The sequence below is a fragment of the Equus quagga genome, chromosome 11 (assembly GCF_021613505.1).
Source record: "Equus quagga isolate Etosha38 chromosome 11, UCLA_HA_Equagga_1.0, whole genome shotgun sequence".
NCBI lineage: Eukaryota > Metazoa > Chordata > Mammalia > Perissodactyla > Equidae > Equus > Equus quagga.
In genome coordinates, this window is record NC_060277.1 from 69,057,227 (window position 1) to 69,078,664 (window position 21,438).

The window sequence follows — 21,438 nt, forward strand, 5'->3', positions numbered from 1 at the left end:
GCCTTACTAGTGGCTGAATTTTCTCCACAGAACCTCTGGAAATGGTCAGGCCCCTGTTCTTAAACTCCCAAGGAATTGTTAGCAGGCTCCCTCCTGAAGCCACTTACCCCATCCACAGACAGCACTACCTGAGAGAAAGTCCCACGTCACTAGTCCCAGTTCCTCCCTCAGGGGCCACTCAAGGGCTGACCCCACTCACCGGGGCCTCACAGTGCCCCTAGGAGGCCAGGAGCTGCTGTGTGGTGGGCCTCACAAACCAAACAGGTGTGGGTGTGTCCGGCGGGCTGGTGGGGCTCCTAAAGACTCAAGGGGCTCAGCCCAGAAGAGAAGAAGCCCGTGGGACCAGCAAGAAAGCTGCAGAAACAAAGGGGAGTGCTGAGCCAGGCTGGGTGGCAGCTCCCAGGCCTGAGGCTTGTGGATTCAGATGTCCACAGACACGGAAAGGACTGCCTTCTCTCTCACCCTTCCTGTCTACTGCTCCTCTAGGAGGGTGAGTGGGTGGGTGGGGAGGAGGGGGCGCTGGGAACCGAAATGAAAGAAAAATTGCTCCCCACTGGGGCTGAGGGGGCCCCTGCAGGAGCTGGTGTGCCATGTAGCATCAGGTGGTGAGGGCATGGGTGGGCTGGGGGTGCCCAAGGGGGTTGGGGATGCATGCTGCTCATGTCTCTTTTTCTTTATTTTTTGAGGAAGATTGGCCCTGAGCTAACATCAATTGTTGTCAATCTCCTTCTTTCCTCCCGCCCCCAAAGCCCCAGTACACAGTTGTATATCCTAGTTGTAGGACATTCTAGTTCTTCTATGTGGGACGCCGCCACAGCATGGCTTGATGAGTGGTGTGTAGGTCCACACCCAGGATCTGAACTGGTGAACCTGGGCTGCCAAAGCAGAACATGGGAACCCAACCACTGGGTCACAAGGCGGCCTCTGCTCATGTCTTTTGATGGACCTATGAGGTTGCCGGGCTACAGAGGGGGCTAGGCATAGCTTTGTAGAAACTGCCCAAATGCTTTCCAGGCTGGTTGTCCCTATGTCCACTGCCCACCACACTACACCAGTGGTCCAGCCACTCCACGTCCTCCAGGCGCCTTTTATAGATGAGACCAGAGGGCTGGGGCCTGCCTGGATTGGGACCTTACAGTGCCAGTTGTCCCTCACCTCATCTGGGGCAGAACTTTTTTGCCTGATGCAAATCCTTGACCCTTCAATAATTAGCATTCCTGATTAAAAAATACTTGAGTAGTCTTACATAGCTTTGATTGAGATGAAGACTTTCTCCGGAAGTTAGAGCTCCACACACAGCCAGCCTTCCAGCTGGCAAACAGGCTAATGATGTTTACCCAGACTTTTAAAATCCAGTTTGATGATGATTATCTAATAATTTTTTTCATATCAAATGTTTCTCCCAGAGGGAATCTTTCAGCTGGATTTTTCCAAAGCATCTCCCTTTGCAGCAGATATGTGATAAAACCGTAACTTGTGGTCTCATCAGTGTGCCTTCTCAGGCCCTCTTTCCTCATCAGCTTTAACACCACTACTCTTTTCCACACAGCTGATTAGAGGAGAAAACCGAGAAAGAAAAAAACTCAAGTTGGCCAAACAGAAATTGTGTGGGGAGATTATCCACAGGACTTTATTTTCAAACGCGTTTGTTTGTTTTTAGCTTTTCAGAAAGATCCCCTAATGTTCCTTTAAGAGTTCCCGGGCAGCCTGAAAACCCTGGTGGCCCAAAGCGCATCCCCACCCCCCGCCGCACAGGGCACGTAAAAAGGAGAAGAAAAACTCAAAACTCAAGTATTTCGCCGCCTCTGCCAACTGCAGGTGAGAACTTGAGGTAAAGGATCCGAAAGAATCCTGTGAGTCAAGGGGAAAACAAGGTTTGATTTACATAAGTCTCGTTTTGACTAGATTTTCCCCCAACGTCTTCCCACCCCCACCCCCAGGCCCAGAGGGGTCCCCACCGTTCCCGCCAGCCGTCCCTACCTCACCTCCGGGCCGGGCTCTCAGGTCCCCACATCCAAGTCCGGCCCAGCCACCTTTCGGCCGGTCGCCGGGAGCACAGACAGGTCCCCGCGGCCTGGAGCACGGGCCGGGGAAGTGGCAGGGACCGCACACGCTCACACACTCACACGCTCGCACCCCGCGCGGGCGGCGGCAGAGCTGGGACCCGCACCCGGCCCGGAGCGCACGCCCAACCCCCGATGCGCGTCCCCAGCCTGGGGTTCCCGGTCTCTAAGCCCGGGGCCCGGGAAGCGGCTCAGGGTCAGCGCGAGGAGCGCGCAGGAAGCGGCCCAGTGCCCGCGGGGCCCGCCAGCCAGCCCTCTCCTGTCTGCTTTCTCTATGATTCTAATGCACTGCTGGGGACACCCTTTGTCAACCAGAAAGAGCTATGCAAATGACGAGGGTTGGGATTATTACTCACAGGCGCTGGGTTTCAAAACCACTTAGAATATTCTAGCCCCAAATGCTGCCTGCCCCGCGCCCGCAGGCTCGCGCTCGCCTTTTCCTCCGGCGCGATCCGCGGGGCGGAAACCGCCCGCGAGCCCCGCCCGCGCGGGGGGTCCGGGGTTTGCCCAGGGGCGTCAGCGCGGAGACCTTGAACTTGGAGCGGGACCGGTCAGGGCTGGGATTCCTCCTCTGCGCCCGGATCACTGTTTGACCCCAGACGAGGCACTGCACTTCTCCCAGCCTCAGCATGGTCGCCTCTGAAACGGGGGAGGAGGCCCTGCTGCTCCCTTAGGGCGCCGATCGTACCAGCTTTGCAGGACCGGGGCCTGTGACGGGTCAGGAGGCGGCAGTCTCCAAGGCTAGTGGGAGGACTAGCAGGGTTGCTAGATTTAGCAAATAAAAAAAAAAAAGGATACCCAGTTAAACTTGAATTTCAGATAAGCAGATTTTTTTTTTTTAGTATCTAAGTATTTCTCATGCAATAACATTGTTCATTACCTGAAACTCAAATTTATCTGCCAACCCTAACAGAGAGATTAGGTGCTTATAATGGGTTCTCTTGTTGCCGGCTGAGAGAAGTCTTCATTTGGAATTGAGAACTCTGGGAGAGACAAGGTGAAAGCCACTGGCTGAAACATGGGCAGAAGTAGAAGGATCTAGAACAAGGGCAATGGACTCTAGGCCTGATTGACCACCTTCTGCTCTCAGGCCAGCAGCAAACACATCCAGAAGCCTGGATGGGGGCTGCGCTCAGTGGGCCCCTGTCGTCCCCTCCCCCCACCTCTAACTTACCAGCTCCTCCTCCAGCTCTGCTGGTCTGGCCACCAGGCCACTCCCTAACCCACCCTCCCCCAAGCCAGAGGGACAGGAGGAAGCACCACAGAAGAAGCTAGACCAAGGTGGTAAACCAGGAGTAAAGCTAGGTCTACATTAATTATCTTCCAGGGAACCAGATTGTGTCATTGCAGAAAACCAGGAGCAAGACACACCCCAGAGGTGGTTTAACCTGCTGTGGCCAGACTGGCCAACTGAACCATCCCTTGGCTGGACACGTGACCGCTCCATTCCTACAGCCACTGGGAGGACATTCATCCAACAAACATTTCCTCTGTCCATCCCACAGGCAACCTCCAAGCCATATCTCATCCTCCATCCTAACCCCGCCCCCATCATCTGTCTGCCTCTCCCTCCTCTACCTCACCCAGGCAGTCCCGTAAGGCCACCCCTGCTGTCTCTCAGGGTCACCAGGCCCCACCGCTTGGCTCAGACTCATCAGCTGTCACCTGAACTTCTGCGGCCTCCTCCCCGCTCCCCATCTAGCTGAGCTCTGTTTCCAATAAAGCAGGTCTCATCTTGCCACTCCCTGCTGCACATCCGTCTGTCTCGCATCAGAGGCCAAGTCCCAGCCCTCAGGGACAGAAAAGCAGGACAAACCAGGGTGCCTGAATAAAACATGCCTCTTCAGTCACCCGGGAGAAACTGTTACTCATCCCAGGTGAGGGGGCGGGAAGACAGCTCTAGGGAGGGCGGGGGCCCAGGCTGCCCGGCCACCTCTCATCACTGGGTAGGGTGTGGGAGACACAGTGGCTCAGCCTAGGGTAGGGGCCAGACCCCACTCCAGTTACCGACCCTCCTCTGGGTTTCTACCCTAGATGCCCAGCCTCATTCATAATATAAGAAATGTAAATTAAAACTGCTAGATACCATTTTCACCTATCAGATGGGCAAAACAAAAAACCAACAAAGTGAATTCACGCGGTGAAGGTGCCCAAAGACCAATCTAATCGGCACCAGGCTGTTCACTGAACCATTGTTTTCACAGTTAAAGTTTGGAACCTAAATAGGAGGCTAGTTAAATAAATTATGCTCCAGCCATACAATTAAATGTTATACTAAAAAAGAATGCGCTATTAAAAAGAATGAGGCAGCTAGGTACTTAAATTAAGTGATCTTAATTGAGATTTATTGTGCGCAAAAGCAAAATGCCAAACAGTGAGTCCAGCGTATAAAGCTTGTGATTTAAAAACATGTGAATGTTTGATATGTGTAGAATACTTCCGGAAATATAAAAAAGAAAGAAACATTCAACAATGGCGTCCTAGGGTGGGGTGCTGGGAGACCAAAGATAGCAGTGGGAGGGACACTTACTTTTTTGTTCCTTTTGAATTTTGTGAAATATTATCAAATTAACCAAAATATTATGAAATACATATTTCATATATACATAATGTATATGAGTGTGTATAAAATAATTTTAAAAGCAGGTAACTTTTCTACCACAGTACTGCATGAGAGAAGGTGATGAGCATATTAAATAGATGCACAGCCGCGGGCCACATCCCGCCCCTCCCCAGACCCATCCCATCACCTGTCTGCCTCTCTTCTCATCACCTCTTTGCCCACCTGCTTCTGCCCTGAGGTTCTTTCCTGGCCCAGAGGAGGAGCTAAAAACAGCAATGGAACAGGTTCTGTGGTGCAGAGGGAAGGTGCATACCTCTTCTCTGACTGAGGTCCTGGCTCCCTCTGGCTCCCTCCCTTCTGGATCAAGCTCTGCTTCGCTTACTCATCTGCCTGGACTCTCCTCCCCGCCTCCCAGTGCCCATTCAAAGGAGGCAGCTCTCACACCAGGCTACAGCTTGACCCACCCAGCTCCTTCCCCCTGCCAGGCCTCCTCCTTTAACAGAGGATGTCTGTGCGGAGGCTGGAGACCTGAGATGCCCGCTACACTGAGCCTCCCTGGGAGGTGAGAGGCAGCAATCCGAGCTCTCAGAGCACGCTGAGGCCCCGATTAGCAGGAAGCCACCTCCCTCCAAAGGCTCCTGCCGGTCGGTACTGGATTTTTCTCCTAATGATGAGAATTAAAGGGAAAATATATGGGAATCGGAGGAGTCAAAGCTGGACGCATTTCCTGCCCTCATTCTCTCTCCTTTCCTCCCTGGGTTTTGAAATCAGAGGACTCGGGCTTCTGTCCTAGATCAGCACTCACTCCCTGACGAGGTCACTCCCCTTCTTCGGGCCTCACAGTCCACCTGCAAGAAGAGGGGCATGGGCGCAGAAGGTTGCATGTTACCAGGTGCCCCCAGGTGGCTCTGACGCAGGTGGTCAGTGGACAGACTTGAAGAAGTAGCCCTCTGGTTCATTCCAGAAAGGTTTGTCCCACATGCCTCCTGAGTGTGCCCTCAGAAGCCAAGGGTCCAAATCAAGCAAGTAATCCTCTTGGTGGGCCTTGACTCTGAAAGTTGCTGCCATCACTTAGCCTCTACCTGAAGCCTGAGAAGGAAGCCAATGAAAGGGGAGCAGAGCCAAGCAGAGAGAGATAGATATGTGCCAAGGCCTAGGGACGGTGCTAAGCCCTGATTTAGTGCGGGAAGACAGCCTACCTCTTGGAGTCAGGGGACTGAATGCTTAAGCCTAGGTAGTAGTGTTAGGTGTTGGGGGATTCTGGTTGTTTGCAACCAAAGAATCCTAATGGAGACACAATTCTATTCACATTTTTAATAATAGGAAGATGATGGAAATTAATCTAGTAGGGAGAACTGCAAATTTCTATCAAAGCAGCTTAGAGGAGAGGCTTTCAGCAAAGTACTCACACTCTCTGAGCCTCTGTTCCTTCCACTGTAAAATGGGCATGATAATACCTACTTCAAAGGATTATTGTCAGGACTAAATCAGATGACCCAAATAATGAATAATGCATGGGGGGGCGGTGGATAAAGGTGGTCAAAGGTACAAACTTCTAGTTATAAGTTCTGAGGATTAGTGTACAGCATAGTGACTAGTTAACAATACTGGATTGTTACTAGTTACTTAGTAACTGAAAGTTACTAAGAGTAAATCTTTTTTTTTTTTCTTCTTCTCCCCAAAGCTCCCTAATACATAGTTGTGGATTCTAGTTGTGAGTGCCTCTGGTTGTGCTACTGCGCCCAGGATCCAAACTGGCCGGAGCGGAGTGCGCGAACTTAACCTCTTGGCCACCGGGCTGGCCCTGAGAGTAAATCTTCTTTTTTTTTTTTTGAGGAAGATTAGCCCTGAGCTAACATCTGCCACCAATCCTCCTCTTTTTGCTGAGGAAGACTGGCCCTGAGCTAACATCCGTGCCCATCTTCCTCTACTTTAAATGTGGGGCGCCTACCACAGCATGGCCTGCCAAGCGGTGCCATGTCTGCACCAGGGATCTGAACTGGCGAACCCCGGGCCGCCAAAGCAGAACGTGCAAACTTAACCACTGCGCCACCAGGCTCCACCTGCTGAGAGCAAATCTTAAAAGTTCTCATCACAAGGAAAAAAATTTGTAACTATGTATGGTGATGGATGTTAAGTAAACTTATTGTGGTAATCATTTTGTAATATATACATATATCAAATCATTATGTTGTACACCTTAAACTAATACAATGCTATATATCAATTATATCTCAATAAAACTGGGGAGCAAGGTTAAAAAAATTGTGCACAATAAATCATTGCTGTGATAAATGAACCTTGACCTTTACCTCACACCATATACCAAAATTAACTCAAAATGGATCATAAGCCTGAAAAATGTAAGAGCTAAAACTACAAAACTTCTAAAATAAAACTTATGGGAAAATAATGACCTTGGGTTAGGCAAAGATTTTTTAAATATGACACAAAAAATACAAACTGTAAAAGAAAAAATAGATAAATTGGACTTGTCAAAATAAAAACTTTGTTCTTCCAAAAAACACTATAACAAAAATAAAAAGGTGAGAAAGTATTTGCAAAATGTATGTCCAACAAAGGGCTCATAACCAGAACATATGAAGAACTTTTACAACTCAATAAGACAAATAACATAATTTTTTTTTTTTTGAGGAAGATTAGTCCTGAGCTAACTACTCCTCCTCTTTTTGCTGAGGAAGACTGGCCCTGAGTTAGCATCCATGCTCATCTTCCTCTACTTTATTTGTAGGGTGCCTACCACGGCATGGCTTTTGCCAATCAGTGCCATGTCCACACCCGGGATCCGAACCCGTGAACCCCGGGCCACTGAGAAGCAGAATGTACGCACTTAACCACTGCACCACCGGGCTGGTCCCCAAGTGGGCAAAAGATTTGAACAGATATTTCATCAAAGAAGATTTATGGATACAAAATAAACATTTGAAAAAGATATTCAACATCATTACTCATTAGGAAAATGTAAAGTAATATCATAATGATGTACTCCTAGAATGGCTAAAAACTTTTAAAAGCTGACCATACCAAGCATTGGCAAAGATGTGGAGCAACTGGAAATTTCCCACGCTGCTGGTGGGAATGCAAAATGGCAGATACTTTGGAAAGCAGTCTGGCAGTTTCTTTGAAAAGTTGAACACCTCCCACACAACCCAGCCATTCTCTCCTTTTACCGAGAAAATGAAAACATGTATCCACAGAAAGACTTTACACGAATGTTCGTAGGAGCTTTACTGGTAACAATCCCAAACTGGAAGCAACCCAAATATCCACCAACAGATGAAGGGGTAAACAAATTGTGCTGTCTCCATACAGTGGAATGCTACTCAGCAATTAAAAGGAATAAACCATTGATTCACACAACATGGATGACTCTCAAAATAATTATGCTGAGAGAAAGACCATAAGGAGCACATTCTGTTTGATTTCATTTATGTAAAATTCTAGAAAGTGATGGAAAGGGAATCAGGGGTTGCCTGGGGCCAGGGTGAAGGCAAAGCAGGAGAGATTATGAATGAGCACAAAGAAAATTTTAGGTGTGATGGGTGGGTTCCTTATCTTAATTGAAGTGATGGTTTCATGGGTGTTTACGTATATCATATGCACTTTAAATAGGTAGGGTCTATTGTATGTACATTATGTTGTAACTTTTAAAAGGCGATTCTGAATGAACATGTGTTGAGCATATCTAGGTGCAACCAGGCACTGCAGCTGCACAGAAATCTATCTGGATGCTTTTCAACATGAAGAACAGAAAACCCAACTTGAAGTAGCATAAACAATAATGACATGTGTGAATTAGCTCATCTACCTGGAAGGCCAGAGGCTACAGGTATAGTTGGACTGATCCCCTCCTACTATCAGACACCACATTTAGCTACATCATGGGATCCCCATAATTGTCAGGGAACTTCGCTGCAAATAACAGAATCTATTCTAACTGGTTTAAGCAGCAAAGGAATGTATTTAAAGACATAAATAGCTCACACAGCCTCTGAGAGGGATAGGGAATTGTGCTCAGAGGCTCCATAGCCAGGAACAATGTCCCAATTTTACTCCAGGACTGCTATCAGCTTGCTTTTTGCCACCAATGGGCATTGCGGCTCACTGAAGGGAGAGAAGTCTCTACTCTGAGGACCTTCGCTCCCACTACCCCCCAAAGCTCCATGTCTCTGCCACTCTCTGCAGCATCCTCTTTCTCATATGGCTCTCTTCTGAATCAAAGTCAGCTGCATCTGAGTGGACAAGCCTGGACCACATACTGTGCCCTAGCCACATAGGAGGCTAATCTACCTTGGGCAGGCAGAACTCCCCTCCAATGGGAAATTGTCTTGGCATACATAGGATGGATTTTCAAAAGATACTGGGGGACCACAAGATAAAAAAGGTCCACTATAAACCGTATTTGGGAGAGATTATTGTTTATCACAGTTTACAGTTGAGAGAACTGAGACTCAAAGAAGTTAAGCTGCTTATCCATGGTTACCCAGCTGAGCCCTGCCCTAGGAGGTCTTCCTGTGTCCACAGCTTGAGCCAGGGTAGGTCGGAGGAATGGAGACAGATTGTGCCCCACCCTCACCAGCCCCTCTCACATTAAGACCATTGCTCTGCCTTTGACCCAGAGCCCAGCATCCCAGAAGGAAAACATTGTAACTGGCAGGGAGAGGCTAGCACACACTGCAGAAGAGCCCAGGAAATCAGCCACATAAGTTACCAAAGCTAAGTCACAATTCTGTTTGTCCCAAGACAATGTGAACATCACAGCTTTTTCATCAAGATAGAAACTAGAAAACAAAAACCAGACTGATATACCTCCCGATGGAAGTCCCCTATACCACATATGAACGAGCCTCGGAACAAAACTGAACCCAAATCTAATCAGATCTCATCTGACTACTACTTTACAGAAAATAGGGGAAACAGGAGAACAAGTTAAATGAAACCACAATGATGTAATGAGTAAAATGCAGATCTCAGGAAGCTATATAGGAAGAAATCACCTGATTTCTTCAACAAATAAATTGCAAGGAAAGAGAAAAAGAGATGGAGGGGAACCTACCAATTAAAAAAGACTTAAGAGACATGTAACCAATCAAAAGATGTAGACCTTATTTAAATGACAATTCAAATTGTAAACTAGCAAATAGATTACAGTTATGAATAGCAATAATAATAAACTAAAAATAATAATAATGAGACAGTTGGGGATATTTGAACATTGACTGAAGATTTGGTGATATTAAGGAATTATTAGTTTTTTAGATGTGCTAATGGTATTATGCTTGTGCTTATAAAAAAGAGTCCTTATGTTTTAGAGATATCGAACATTACAGGTGAAATGATATATCTGTGTTTTTCTTTAAAATAATTTGGGGTGGAGTGAGGAGAGGTAGCTGGGAGTATAGTTTAAATAATACTGGCCATGAGTTGATAGTTGTCAAACCTGGTGATGGGTCCATAGAAGTTCATTATTCTATTCTCTCTACTTTTATATATGTTTGAGATTTTCTGTAACAAGAAGCTACAAACCAACAAACAAGGAACTTCGTGATGTGGAGAATGGCACCGTTCCCATGCCAGGTTGTACCCAATCCCCACCCGCAACCTTAGATGTCACACTCTGTCTCTGCCTTAAAGAGTCCAAACTAAGTGAAAGAAGTAATAAAGCATCCACTAAGTTTGCCTCCAGTCACCTTTCCTCCCACGAGGTACAGGATGAGTGAGTAAAAAACTCCTCTGAGGGGCCGGCTGGGTAGCGCAGCAGTTAAGTGTGCACATTCCACTTCGGTGGCCCAGGGTTCACCAGTTCGGATCCCGGGTGCAGACATAGCACTGCATGGCAAGCCATGCTGTGGTAGGCGTCCCACATATAAAGTAGAGGAAGATGGGCACAGATGTGAGCTCAGGGCCAGTCTTCCTCAGCAGAAAGAGGAGGATTGGTGGCAGATGTTAGCTCAGGGCTAATCTTCCTCAAAAAAAAAAAAAAAACCCTCTGAGTTTACTGCGAGGCTAAATTACTTTATGGGGTAAGAGAGACTGCTTCTGATACAAGTATCGCCTGGATTTCCAAGGGCCTTTGTTGATACTTGGCAATGTGCCCATGTTTTAGTTAGGATTCTTGCAGAAGCAGACGCTGAGGCAAAGATTTGAATGCAGGAGGTTTATTTGGTAGGTGATCCCAGGAGCACCTGTAGAGGAGTGGGGATGTGAAGCACGGAAGGGAAGAAAGCCAGTAAAAAGAGCTGTCGGGCAGGTCACCTCTGTGGGCAACAGTGCTCAGTGCTGTGGGGGACTTCTGGGGGCCACACAGAACATGTCCCTCAGAATTTTCCCACCTGAGGGGTGATGAATTGGGGGAAATACCAACTTCTATCTGTCACCAACTGAGAACTGCTGGAGGCCAGAAGAGCAGGTTATTTCTCCCGCACTTCTGGCTGGCCATGCTGGCAGACCCAACTCCAGCCAGGGCAAGCTGCCCCCTCAAAAAGATGCAGAGAGTGGCGTTGGCCGTGTTCCACCGCGGTGAGCCCAGTGGGGCCTTGCGGCATCTGCTGCAGTTCCCTAGGAAGAATTATTGTTAGTGTTTTGATTGCATAATTATATTAACACACACATCGCCAAAGTATAGCGAAACAAGGTACCCAGGTGCGGTTATGCTTTTTTGGAAGGCAGTGTTTTAGTACACTGAGTGTTTACAGGATTTTGCCAAAGATAAGTGAGCGTGAGCTTGCTCTTGTGCAATTCAACATGCACCGTCCAGAGTCATGCACTGTGCTGAGGGACACCACCATTCAAGGTCACTCTTGCTGAAGAGCAGAGGTACAAATTCCATCTTAATCAGAGTCTTTAAGGCATTGGGTTAAATGCCTTTGATTTCTTTTGGGAATGATAACTTCTTAAGAGCAAGATTTGTGTCTGAATATCAGGTAAGAATTAGGTCCTGAAGGCCACAAGATTGCCTTTCTCCTCCAGCCTTTTCTCATTTGCACACACCTGCCCAATGAATGTGTGAAAAATAAGTGAATGAATGAATAAACAAGTGGTTGTCTGAAGGAATGAATCAGGGAATTTTTAACTGTGTCCGGAATATAACAGGGTCATCATCTGTCAGCCTCCTTTGACCCCCTTGAAGTGAACAATTTTTAAAAATAGGCCCTAGCAGCCAGGTGGCATAGTGGTTAAGTTCGTGTGCTCTGCTTTGGCAGCCTGGGGTTCGCAGTTTCGGATCCAGGGCACGACCTACACACCACTCATCCAGCCGTGCTGTGGCAGCGTCCCACGTACAAAATAGAGGAAGATGGGCACGGATGTTAGCTCAGGGCCACTCTTCCTCAAGCAAAAGAGGAAGATTGGCAACAGGTGTTAGCTCAGGGCTGATCTTCCTCACCAAGATAAATAAATAAATAAAATAAAAATAAAAATAGACCCTAGAAATGTTAAGTTCAGCAGCCACGGCCCTCAGCATTTAAATCACTAAGAAATCAACAACCAGTCTCTTCCTAGTCATCAGACCGTGTGTTTCCTTTATTCTGTGTGTGTGTGTGTGTGTGTGTGTGTGTGTGTGTGTGTTGTGTGTGTGTGTGTGTGAGCTACTGTAAACAACTGGCAAAAGGCCTTGGGACCCCGGAGAAGGGTTGATCTTGTGTCCAGGTGGGGGTGATGTATTAGAGAAAGTTACTGTAGAAGAAATTCTTGTGTTAGGCCTTGAAGGACAAAGCAAGAAAGGAATTTCTGAGGGTGTACGGCATGCCAAGCACCGTGCTGAGCCTTTACCTATGTTTTCTCATTTAATCTTCACAGTAACCCTATGATGTTGTCCTCCCCTTTTATTAGATGAAGAAACTGAGGTGGGAGGCAGGGAGCAAGGGTGTCTACATTTCAGAGCCAGCCTTTGGTCTCAGCGCCGCCATTTGGGGAAGGAAGATGAGTAAAAAGGCGATTTCAGCACAAGCAGTGCTACTCACCAGCCAGTGCTCGGCAATGGCTCACAAACCAGAAACCTGGCAGCCCCAGAAGGGACCTCCTCTGCCAGGAGGACAAGGAAGCCTTGGTTGTCATCACAGCAGCCAGGAAGAGCACCACTGCTTCTCTGGCTTCTGCAGTCCACGCAGACTCCAAGAGTCTGGGGTGATTTTCTTAGTCCAGGCAGTGACAAATTTCTCTGCTCACTCCATTGTCTCCAGTACATCTATGGACTTGAAAAGTGGCATCCAATGCCAATGCCTTGAGCCATGGGCCCTGGAAAGTCCACGGACCCTTCAGGTTGAGTCCCCAAGCCCCTCATGAGCCACTGGCTTCAGTCACCTGCTTATGGAGGTTATCTTTTAGGGAGAAGTCGTGTTTTCCTGCCCATGTCACCCACAACACACCAGGAACTGGTGCCACCAAGGCCACACTTGCAAGCCACATGGGCGGCCCTGGAGTTGGTTCTGATCATGAAAAAGCCATACAGGGATATAGCAGCCACCAGGCAATTTGTCAAAGGAAGCCTTGGTCAAGCATTCGTACGGGAGGTTTATTGGGGGGAGAACATCTTTGTCATCATTCCTTCATTTCATTCTTTCATTTATTGATGTGACCAATATTTAAATAGAACCAGGCATTCATCCAGGCCTTGGGGATATGTGGTAAACAAGAAAGATGATATCCCTGTGTTCGTGGAGCTTGCATTCTGGATTGTGGTTAACTTCCCAAAATGACCTTTGGTTACAAATCACAGTACCTCTTCTAATGCATTTAAGCAGAAGAGGACTTTATTGAAAGCTATTTAGTAGCTTAAAGAATGTCTGGGATGGCCACAGAGTTGGGCTGGAGCCTCTAGACCCGTACTGTCCAGTAGAGTGGCCACTAGCCACAGGTGCACCCGAAATGCGGCTTAGTCTATGCAGAGATGCACTTTATTTATTTATTTTGATGAAGAAGATTTGCCCGGATCCGAACCCGTGAACCCCAGGCCGCTGAAGCAGAGCATGCAGAACTTTAACCACTGGACCACAGGGCCAGCCCCTGAGATGCACTTTAAGTATTAATACACATTGGGTTTCAAAGACTTAGTATAAAAAAAGAATGTAAATTATCTCATTAATATTTTTTTCTTTTGATTACACGTTAGTATTTTGGATATATTGGGTTAAATAAAATATATTATTAAAATGATCTCAATGTTTAAATTTTTTAAAAATGTGGCTACCAGACAATTTAAAATTACTTATGTGGCTCACTCTAGATTTCTATTGGACAGCACTGCTCTAGAGCTAGGAATAATATGCCAATTACACGGCTAGGCTGGACCCCAGCACCCCCAGACAGCTGCACAATTAGTTCACTTAGCAGTTTCTGAGCATTGTCACTTTGCTAGGATCTCTGCCCCTACTGCCCCTGACAGCCTTGCCACCCTTGCCAGTAAAGGGATTCTGCAAGGCCCAGGCTCCCTTCCTCACGGCACTGTATCTTGAACTCAGGTCTGATGTGGGTGCATCTGATTGGTTGCCAGGTCACACATCTGGGCCCTGGCTGCAAAGGAGCTTGGGCAGGCAAGTGCTGGCATCTACCTTTGGGAACTGGGAAATTACCACAATATAAGAAGTGGGTTCAGGGCCAGCCTGGTGGCACAGTGGTTCAGTTCGCACATTCTGCTTCTCAGTGGCCCTGGGTTCACCAGTTTGGATCCTGGGTGCAGACATGGCACTGCTTGGCACACCACGCTGTGGTAGGCATCCCATGTATAAAGTAGAGGAAGATGGGCATGGATGTGAGCTCAGGGCCAGTCTTCCTCAGCAAAAACAGGAAGAGTGGCAGTAGTTAGCTCAGGGCAAATCTTCCTCAAAAAAAAAAAAAAAGAAAGAAAAAAAAGTGGGTTCAAAAGATGCTGAGTGGCTACACATGTAACAAATTCCAATACATGCACCAATCGCTGTCCTGAAACATTTTTTGCAGCATGTGGATCACCAGATCATGAAGTTCCTAATCCTGGAATAGGCACACACACATTTGAAGAACCTTATCTGAGCTTTTGCATCAACCTGGAAGAATGATGCCAACAAAGATTCTTCTGTTTTAGAGTTTAGTGGTTTTTTCCAATAACAGGAGTCTCTGGCCCATCACGTCGACCCTTTCACCAGTATCCTCACCTCTCTTGCCCAGTTGTCTTTCTGTCATACCATCTTTTAATCAATCCAACTCACCATCTTCTCTGTGTCTACATATGGCCAAGTGAGCACTGTTGAAAAAAATCATACCTCTGGGCAGATTGGTACCAGCACAAATTTATTCCAACATCAACTGGGCTCTGAAGGTTGCCTGGCCATCCTTCCTTGTTTCCCTAGTCAACTCTCTACTGTTCTCCACAGTGGCTACTTCCTACCACTCCCCTGCACCTTCCCCCATGCGCAGCAAATGGCCTTGTTTCCCATTTCACCGAGCACAGGGAAGAGAACTCTCCCAGCCTCCTGCTCCCACACCTACAAACTCACCTGCATCCATATTAGTTCCTTCCTCTTTCCCGCTTTACAAAGGAAGCAGTACTCCCCTTCCTGTTGAAAGCCTACTTCTCCACCTGTGCCTTGGGGCATACCCCCTCCCCTCCTCTGGGACCCTGCTCAATTTATTACCCCCTTGTTTTCCTGAATCTTTATCATCTTTCTTTACACTGACTTCTTTCTGACAGCATTCCAGCTTATTCTCCACTCCATCCTAAAAGACAAACACAGCCAAAACCCAACAACAAAAACTCCTTTGGCCCCACTTTCGAGCCATTGCCTTCTATTTTTCGACTCCTTGATATTCCTGTTTCTTGAAAATGGTCACCTGTGGTCAGTCATGCCACACTCTGCTCTGGTTTGTACCCCAGCAGCTCCATTAGCAGCATGCTCACTAAGATCAACAACAACTTCCTTCTTGCTAAGCCTGGCAAACACCTGAGACAGGTGAGGAGCCCAGGGCTCAGGCATGGGTGGCACCTGGGACAGATAAGGACTTCCTGGAGTCCTAAATATCCAGGACAGGTGAGGAGAGGTCAGGTTTTCAGGGAACTAGATCTTAGCAAGCTCTGAGACTCGAGTTCACCGTTCCTGGCCACAGGGGCTTTGTGAGAACAGCCGGAAGTGAGAGCTGAGGCCTGGCTTCTAGCTCTGGATTTATCTCCATCTCCCTGGGAACTTGGCGGGCCCCTTCCCCTCTCTGGGCCCCAGTCTCTCTGATGGGACCACCCCGGTTACCACGAGGAGCTCAGCAAGCACTGAGGGTGAGCGGGCTGCTCTGGAGCCTGCGGGAAGCCTGGAGTCCTGGCAAACCTTTCCTTTGTGGGACTCAAAGGCCTTACACTCAGCACCTTCTGAGGGGACATAGGTCTCATCCCATTTTACAGATGGGAGAACTAAGGCACCGAGGGATGAAGAAGCTAAGTATTATTTAGGGGGAACTGCAGGCATCTATGCCTGCTTGGTTCCTCCACCACGGTCCAGAAAGTGATGTGTTTGCTGCTCAAACCTGTGAGAGTGGCTGGGAGGGTAGGGTGCGAGGTGGGGACATCAGTAAAACTTAAGATCAAGCCTGGCTTGCTAGTGATCATACAAATCCCTCCCCCGACCTATGGCCCTGCCTCTTTTCTCTTTCAGAGTCAAACTTCCTGAAAGAGGAGAGACTCCTTCAAGCACTGCCATGACTTCCTATTGCAAATGGAATAAAATCCCCTCCTCGCCTTGGCCTACGATGCCTACACAGTGTGTCCCCTCCCTACCTCTGACGTCACAGCCTGCCATTCTCTCCCCTCATTCCTTTGGCCCCAGCCCCAGAGGCCTCCTTTATGCTCTTACAGCAATTCGAGGCCTTCTCACTTGCTCTGTCCTAGGCCTGAATCACTCTTCCTCAAGTCATCACATGGCCACTTCTTTCTCACCATTCAAGTCTCAATTCAAACGTCGCCACCTCAGAGAAGCCTTCCTTGACTGCCTTAGCTAGGGTAACCTTTTCGGTCAGCCTTTCTTGATACCCTATTTTAGTCTCTTCACAGCACTTCTCAGCATCTGCAACTATCTTTTCAGTTTGTTGACATGTCTGCTGACTGACTGTCAGATCCCACTAGAATGTTCACTCCTTGAAGATTGTACGTTGTCTTTTTGTTTTCCACTGACTCAACACTGCCTAAAATAGCACCAGCATAGTAGGTCCTCATAAAGGCATGCTGACTCACCTCCTCCAGCACCCACTTCCTTCGCTTAACCCTTGCAGGTTTTTGTCCTCTTTAGCTTCTCTTGAGACTCCTTGCAGGTTCCTTTCCCTCTACCATACCTTTGGAGGTTCACCTTCTTTAGGCCCTTTTATGATTTACCCTCTCCTGGAACCATCTTGTTCTCCTCTGCTCCAACTGTTTGACCATCATCCAAGTTTCTTCCATTTGAAACATTGTTTTTCTTTGTTGCCTTACTACCCGGCCAGGATCTCCAGCACAGTTGAATAGAATGGTCACAGTGGTGGCCACACTTCTCATGCTCCTGTTCTTACTGGGAATGCTTTCCAGGTCTCACTATCTAACCCTTATGCTGAGGATTTTTCGGTAGCTGTCATTTAACAGCTGAGGGAAGTTCCTCTTTACCAACACTTACTATAAAAAATGGATGTTGAATTCTATCAGATGCTTTTTCTGTACCCACATTGCCTCTCCCATCCCACCTTTAATCTATTAACGTGGCAAATTATGTTAATTGGTTTCCTAATGATAAACCAACCTTACATTCCTGGACATATCCAACTTGGATGTGATGTACAACTTTTTACATATTGCTGGATTCAATTCACTAATTTTTTCCTCTAAGATTTTTGCATCTTTGTTCATGATTTATACTGACCCGCAGTTTCCTTTCTTGGACTGCCCTTTTCAGGTCTTGATATCAAGATTATGCTAGTCTTATAAAGTGGACCCTCTGTCTCTTACTCTGGAATAGTTGTGTAAAATTAGAACCATGTGATTTTTGCAATTTGGTGAAACATATCAGTAAAACCATCTGGGCCTGTAGTTTTCTTTGTAAGAAGACACTTGACTACCAATTTCACTCATTTAACAGTAATGGAATTGTTTAGGCTTTCTGTTACTTCTTGAGTAACTTTTGGTAAATTATATTTTCCTAGGAAGTTATTTCATCTAAATTTTCAAACTTTTGGCACAGAGTTGCTCATAATCCTCTTTTTATCTTTTAATCCATGTGGTTTTTGCTTCTTTTCATCCTTAATTTTATTTGTGCTTTCTCTTCTCTTTGTCAAGTTTGCCAGAGGTTTGTCAACTTTGTTAGACTTTTCAAAATACCATTTTTTGGCTTTGTTCTTCTTCTTCGCTGGGTTTCCTGTTCATTGTTTATAGTCTCTGTCTTGTGCTCTTGTTTTTATTATTTTCTTATTTCTTTGGTTACATTTATTATTATTTTTATAACAGGTTTATTAAGATACAATTTACATACCATGCAATTTACCCATGTGGGTTAATGCAATTCCGTGGTGGTTAGAATAGTCACAGAGTTGTACAACCACCACCACAGTTAATTTTAGGACATTTTCATCATTCCAAAAGCACCCTTTAGTTTTTCCTCTCCATTCCCTTCCTGCCAACCCCATCATTAGGCAGCAGCTAATTTACTTTCTGTCTCTGTAGATTTGCCTATTCTGTGTATTTCATACAAATCAAATCATATAATATGTGGCCTTTTGTGTCTGGTTTCTTTCAGTTAGAATAATATTTTCAAAGTTCATCTATGTTGTAGCACATATTAGTACATCATTCTTTTTTATGGCTGAATAATATTCCATTGTATGGATATACCACATTTATTTATCCTTTCATTAGTTGATAGACATTTGAATTGTTTCTAATGTTTTCTTATTATGAATAAAGATGCTATGAACACTTGTGTACAAGGTTTTGTGTGAACACATTTTCAATTCTATTGGTATATGCCTAGGTATAGAACTGCTGAATCGTATGATAATTCTATGTTCAATTTTTTGAGAAACTGCCAAACTGTTTTCCATAGTGAGTGTACCATTTTATACTTCTACCAACCATGTATGAAGGTTCCAATTTCTCTATATCCTCCCCAACCCTTGTTATTATCTTTCTTTTTGATTCTATCCATCCTCCCGGGTGTGAAGTAATATCTCATTGTGGTTTTGATTTGCATTTCTCTGACGGCTAATGATACTGACATCTTTTCTTGTGCTTATTGTCCATTAGTATATCTTCTTTGGAGAAATGTCTATTCAGATCTTTCGCTCATTTTAAAATTGGGTTATCTTTTTATTATTGAGTTGTAGGATTTCTTTATATATTCTAGATACAAGTCCCTTATCAGATACATGATTTGTAAAGCTTTTCTCCCATTTTTTGGGTTTTCTTTTCACTTTCTCAATACTGTCCTTTGAAGCACAAAAGTTTTAAATTTTGATGATGTCCAATTTATCTATTTTTTCCTTTGTAGCATGTTCTTTTGGAGTCTTATCTAAGAAACCTTGTTTAATCCAAGGGCACAAAGATTTATGCTTATGTTTTTCTAAGAGTTTTATAGTTTTATCTCTTTTATTTAGGTTTTTGATCCATTTTGAGTTAATTTTTCTATATGGTGTGAGGTAGGGGTCCAAATGCATTCTTTTGTATGTGGATATACAGTTATCCCAGTACTATTCTTTGGATTTATTTTGCTATTTTTTTTTTCTAGAGATTTTATTTTTCCTTTTTCTCCCCAGTACCTAGTTGTATATTTTTAGTTGTGGGTCCTTCTAGTTGTGGCATGTGGGACGCCGCCTCAGCATGGCTTGATGAGCAGTGCCACGTCTGTGCCCAGGATCTGAACCAGCGAAATCCTGGGCCGCCAAAGTGGAATGTGCGAACTTAACCACTCGGCCACGGGGCCGGCCCCTATTTTGCTATTCTGTTTCTAACTTTTTACAATAAATGCTAGCTCATTAAGTTTTCAGTCTTTCTTCTTGTCTAATATGAGCATTTAAAGTTATACATTTTCCTTTAAGTATTTTTTACTTTTTAATCCCCCCCAAATTAGTAAAAATAACAACCCAAGAGAGGCTTATTCTGTGGCTTCAAGAACACCTTGGCACATCACTCTGTACCACCCTCTGCCAGGTACACAAATCCAAATTTAATAAGCATAGGCCTGTACTAATCTTGAAAGGTTATCCTATTATTAATTTAATAGGATCGACTCATTCATTCAACAGATATTTGTCAAGTGCCTACTGCATAGCATCATTATATTAAGTTCTGAGAACAGAGAAGCGAAATAGAGTCCTGCCACCACAAAGCTTACTGACATTTGAAAAGAAAAATAAATTGCAATACTGCACAATAAATGTTAGGAGAGGAGGTATAATATCTGCTGGAAACAGGAAACATAGGAGTAAGATTAATTTTCAGATTGAGAAATGTTTTCTGAAGGAAATTGCTTCTTTCAAGGACCTGAAAGATGAATTAGTAGGAGTCTGCCAAGTACATAGCAGAAAAGAGTGTTCTGGGCCATTGGAATAGCAAATGGAAAGACCCAGAGGTGTAAAAAAAACCTTGACCTTTTGGAGGAAGGAAAAGAAGTGTAGTGTGTCAGGAGCAGAGAGTGTCAGGAAAAGGCACAGGATGAGAGAGTCAGGATGAAGCTGGAGTGTTCCCAGAGAGTAGACTGTAAAGGGCAATTGAACTGTATCAGGGAGCTTAGACTTCATTCTAAAACAGTTGGGAGGCCCCTGCAGAGTTTTCAGTAGGAGTGGTACAATAGCAGATTTGCATTTTGAAAGTTGTGCTGTGGCTGCAGAAAGTAGATGAGGAGAAGGAGAGTCAAGCCCAGTGAGGTCAAGCCAGGAGAACCTTACAGAGGTTGTGGCACTAATACAGGCTTGGATTAAGGAGTGTCCAGAGGAATGGAAAGGAGGAACATTCAGGCCAGATGTAGGAGTGAAAAAGGGGGAGCACCAAGGCTGACTCTCCTGTTTCTGACCCGGGTGCCTGGGCACCACTGGTTGTGACAGAGCAGGTCTGGGGAGAAGACAAGGAGTTCCCAGCAGGGTAGTCTGAGGTGCTCATGGGACACTTCTCCATGGCCTTATTTGGACCTGGCTCTCTTCTAAAGACTCAGTTTCCTCAGCCCTCTCAAGGGAAGGCTGTCTTCTCTCATACTCCCTGGATCTCATGGCCATAGGCTTAGCATCTTCTCTTGTTCCCCATTGCTGCTTTTCTCCTTTTCTCCTCCTTTTCCTTCCCTAACCTTAGCTCTTGTGAGACTAAGGCCATCTGCTTTACCACTTGTTGCTCCCTTTATTGCTATTATCTATGGACTCATTCACCAGTGACTTTGGCTCCTGGTTCAAAGCCTTTTTCATATTTCTTGGGCCCTTGTCCTCGGGGACTTAATTACCCACGTGGATGACCTATCCAGTACTTCTAGCTGTCCCTTCCTTGACACCTCCCCTCCCCTCCCCACCAGCCAGCCTCTCCCACATTCACATGAGAACACCTCACCACCCACAACCATACCACAACAGAATTCTGGATTTCAAGCCATCCACCCTGACCACCATTTCCTGTCCTTCAAGCTCACTTGCTTTAGTGTCTACACTACACAATTCTTCAACCTCATCAAGACCCCATTATTTGTATCACTTTTTCACTATTCAACCCTAACCTTCCTGTTTTCACTTCTTTTTCTACTCAGCTTAGAAAATAGACCGTTACAACAGTCACTCGCTTCATACGCCCTCAACAAATGGGCTTGTCTGTCTCCATCTTGCTCTCCATTTGCTTGACTG

At 45.9% G+C, this 21,438-nt stretch overlaps 1 long non-coding RNA gene across 3 annotated transcripts; it reads right to left on the reverse strand.

Moving 5' to 3' along the window:
• Positions 1 to 1,603: 1,603 nt before the first annotated feature.
• On the reverse strand, positions 1,604 to 3,049 carry LOC124247777 (uncharacterized). Of its 3 annotated transcripts, none has more exons than XR_006890821.1 (3): positions 2,944 to 3,049; positions 2,420 to 2,828; positions 1,604 to 1,851 (listed from the first exon to the last, which is right to left on the reverse strand). It is a non-coding gene; the product is annotated as an uncharacterized LOC124247777 (long non-coding RNA). The 3 variants fall into 3 exon arrangements; XR_006890820.1 differs by having other exon boundaries at positions 1,986 to 2,828; XR_006890822.1 differs by having other exon boundaries at positions 1,981 to 2,828.
• Positions 3,050 to 21,438: the final 18,389 nt, after the last annotated feature.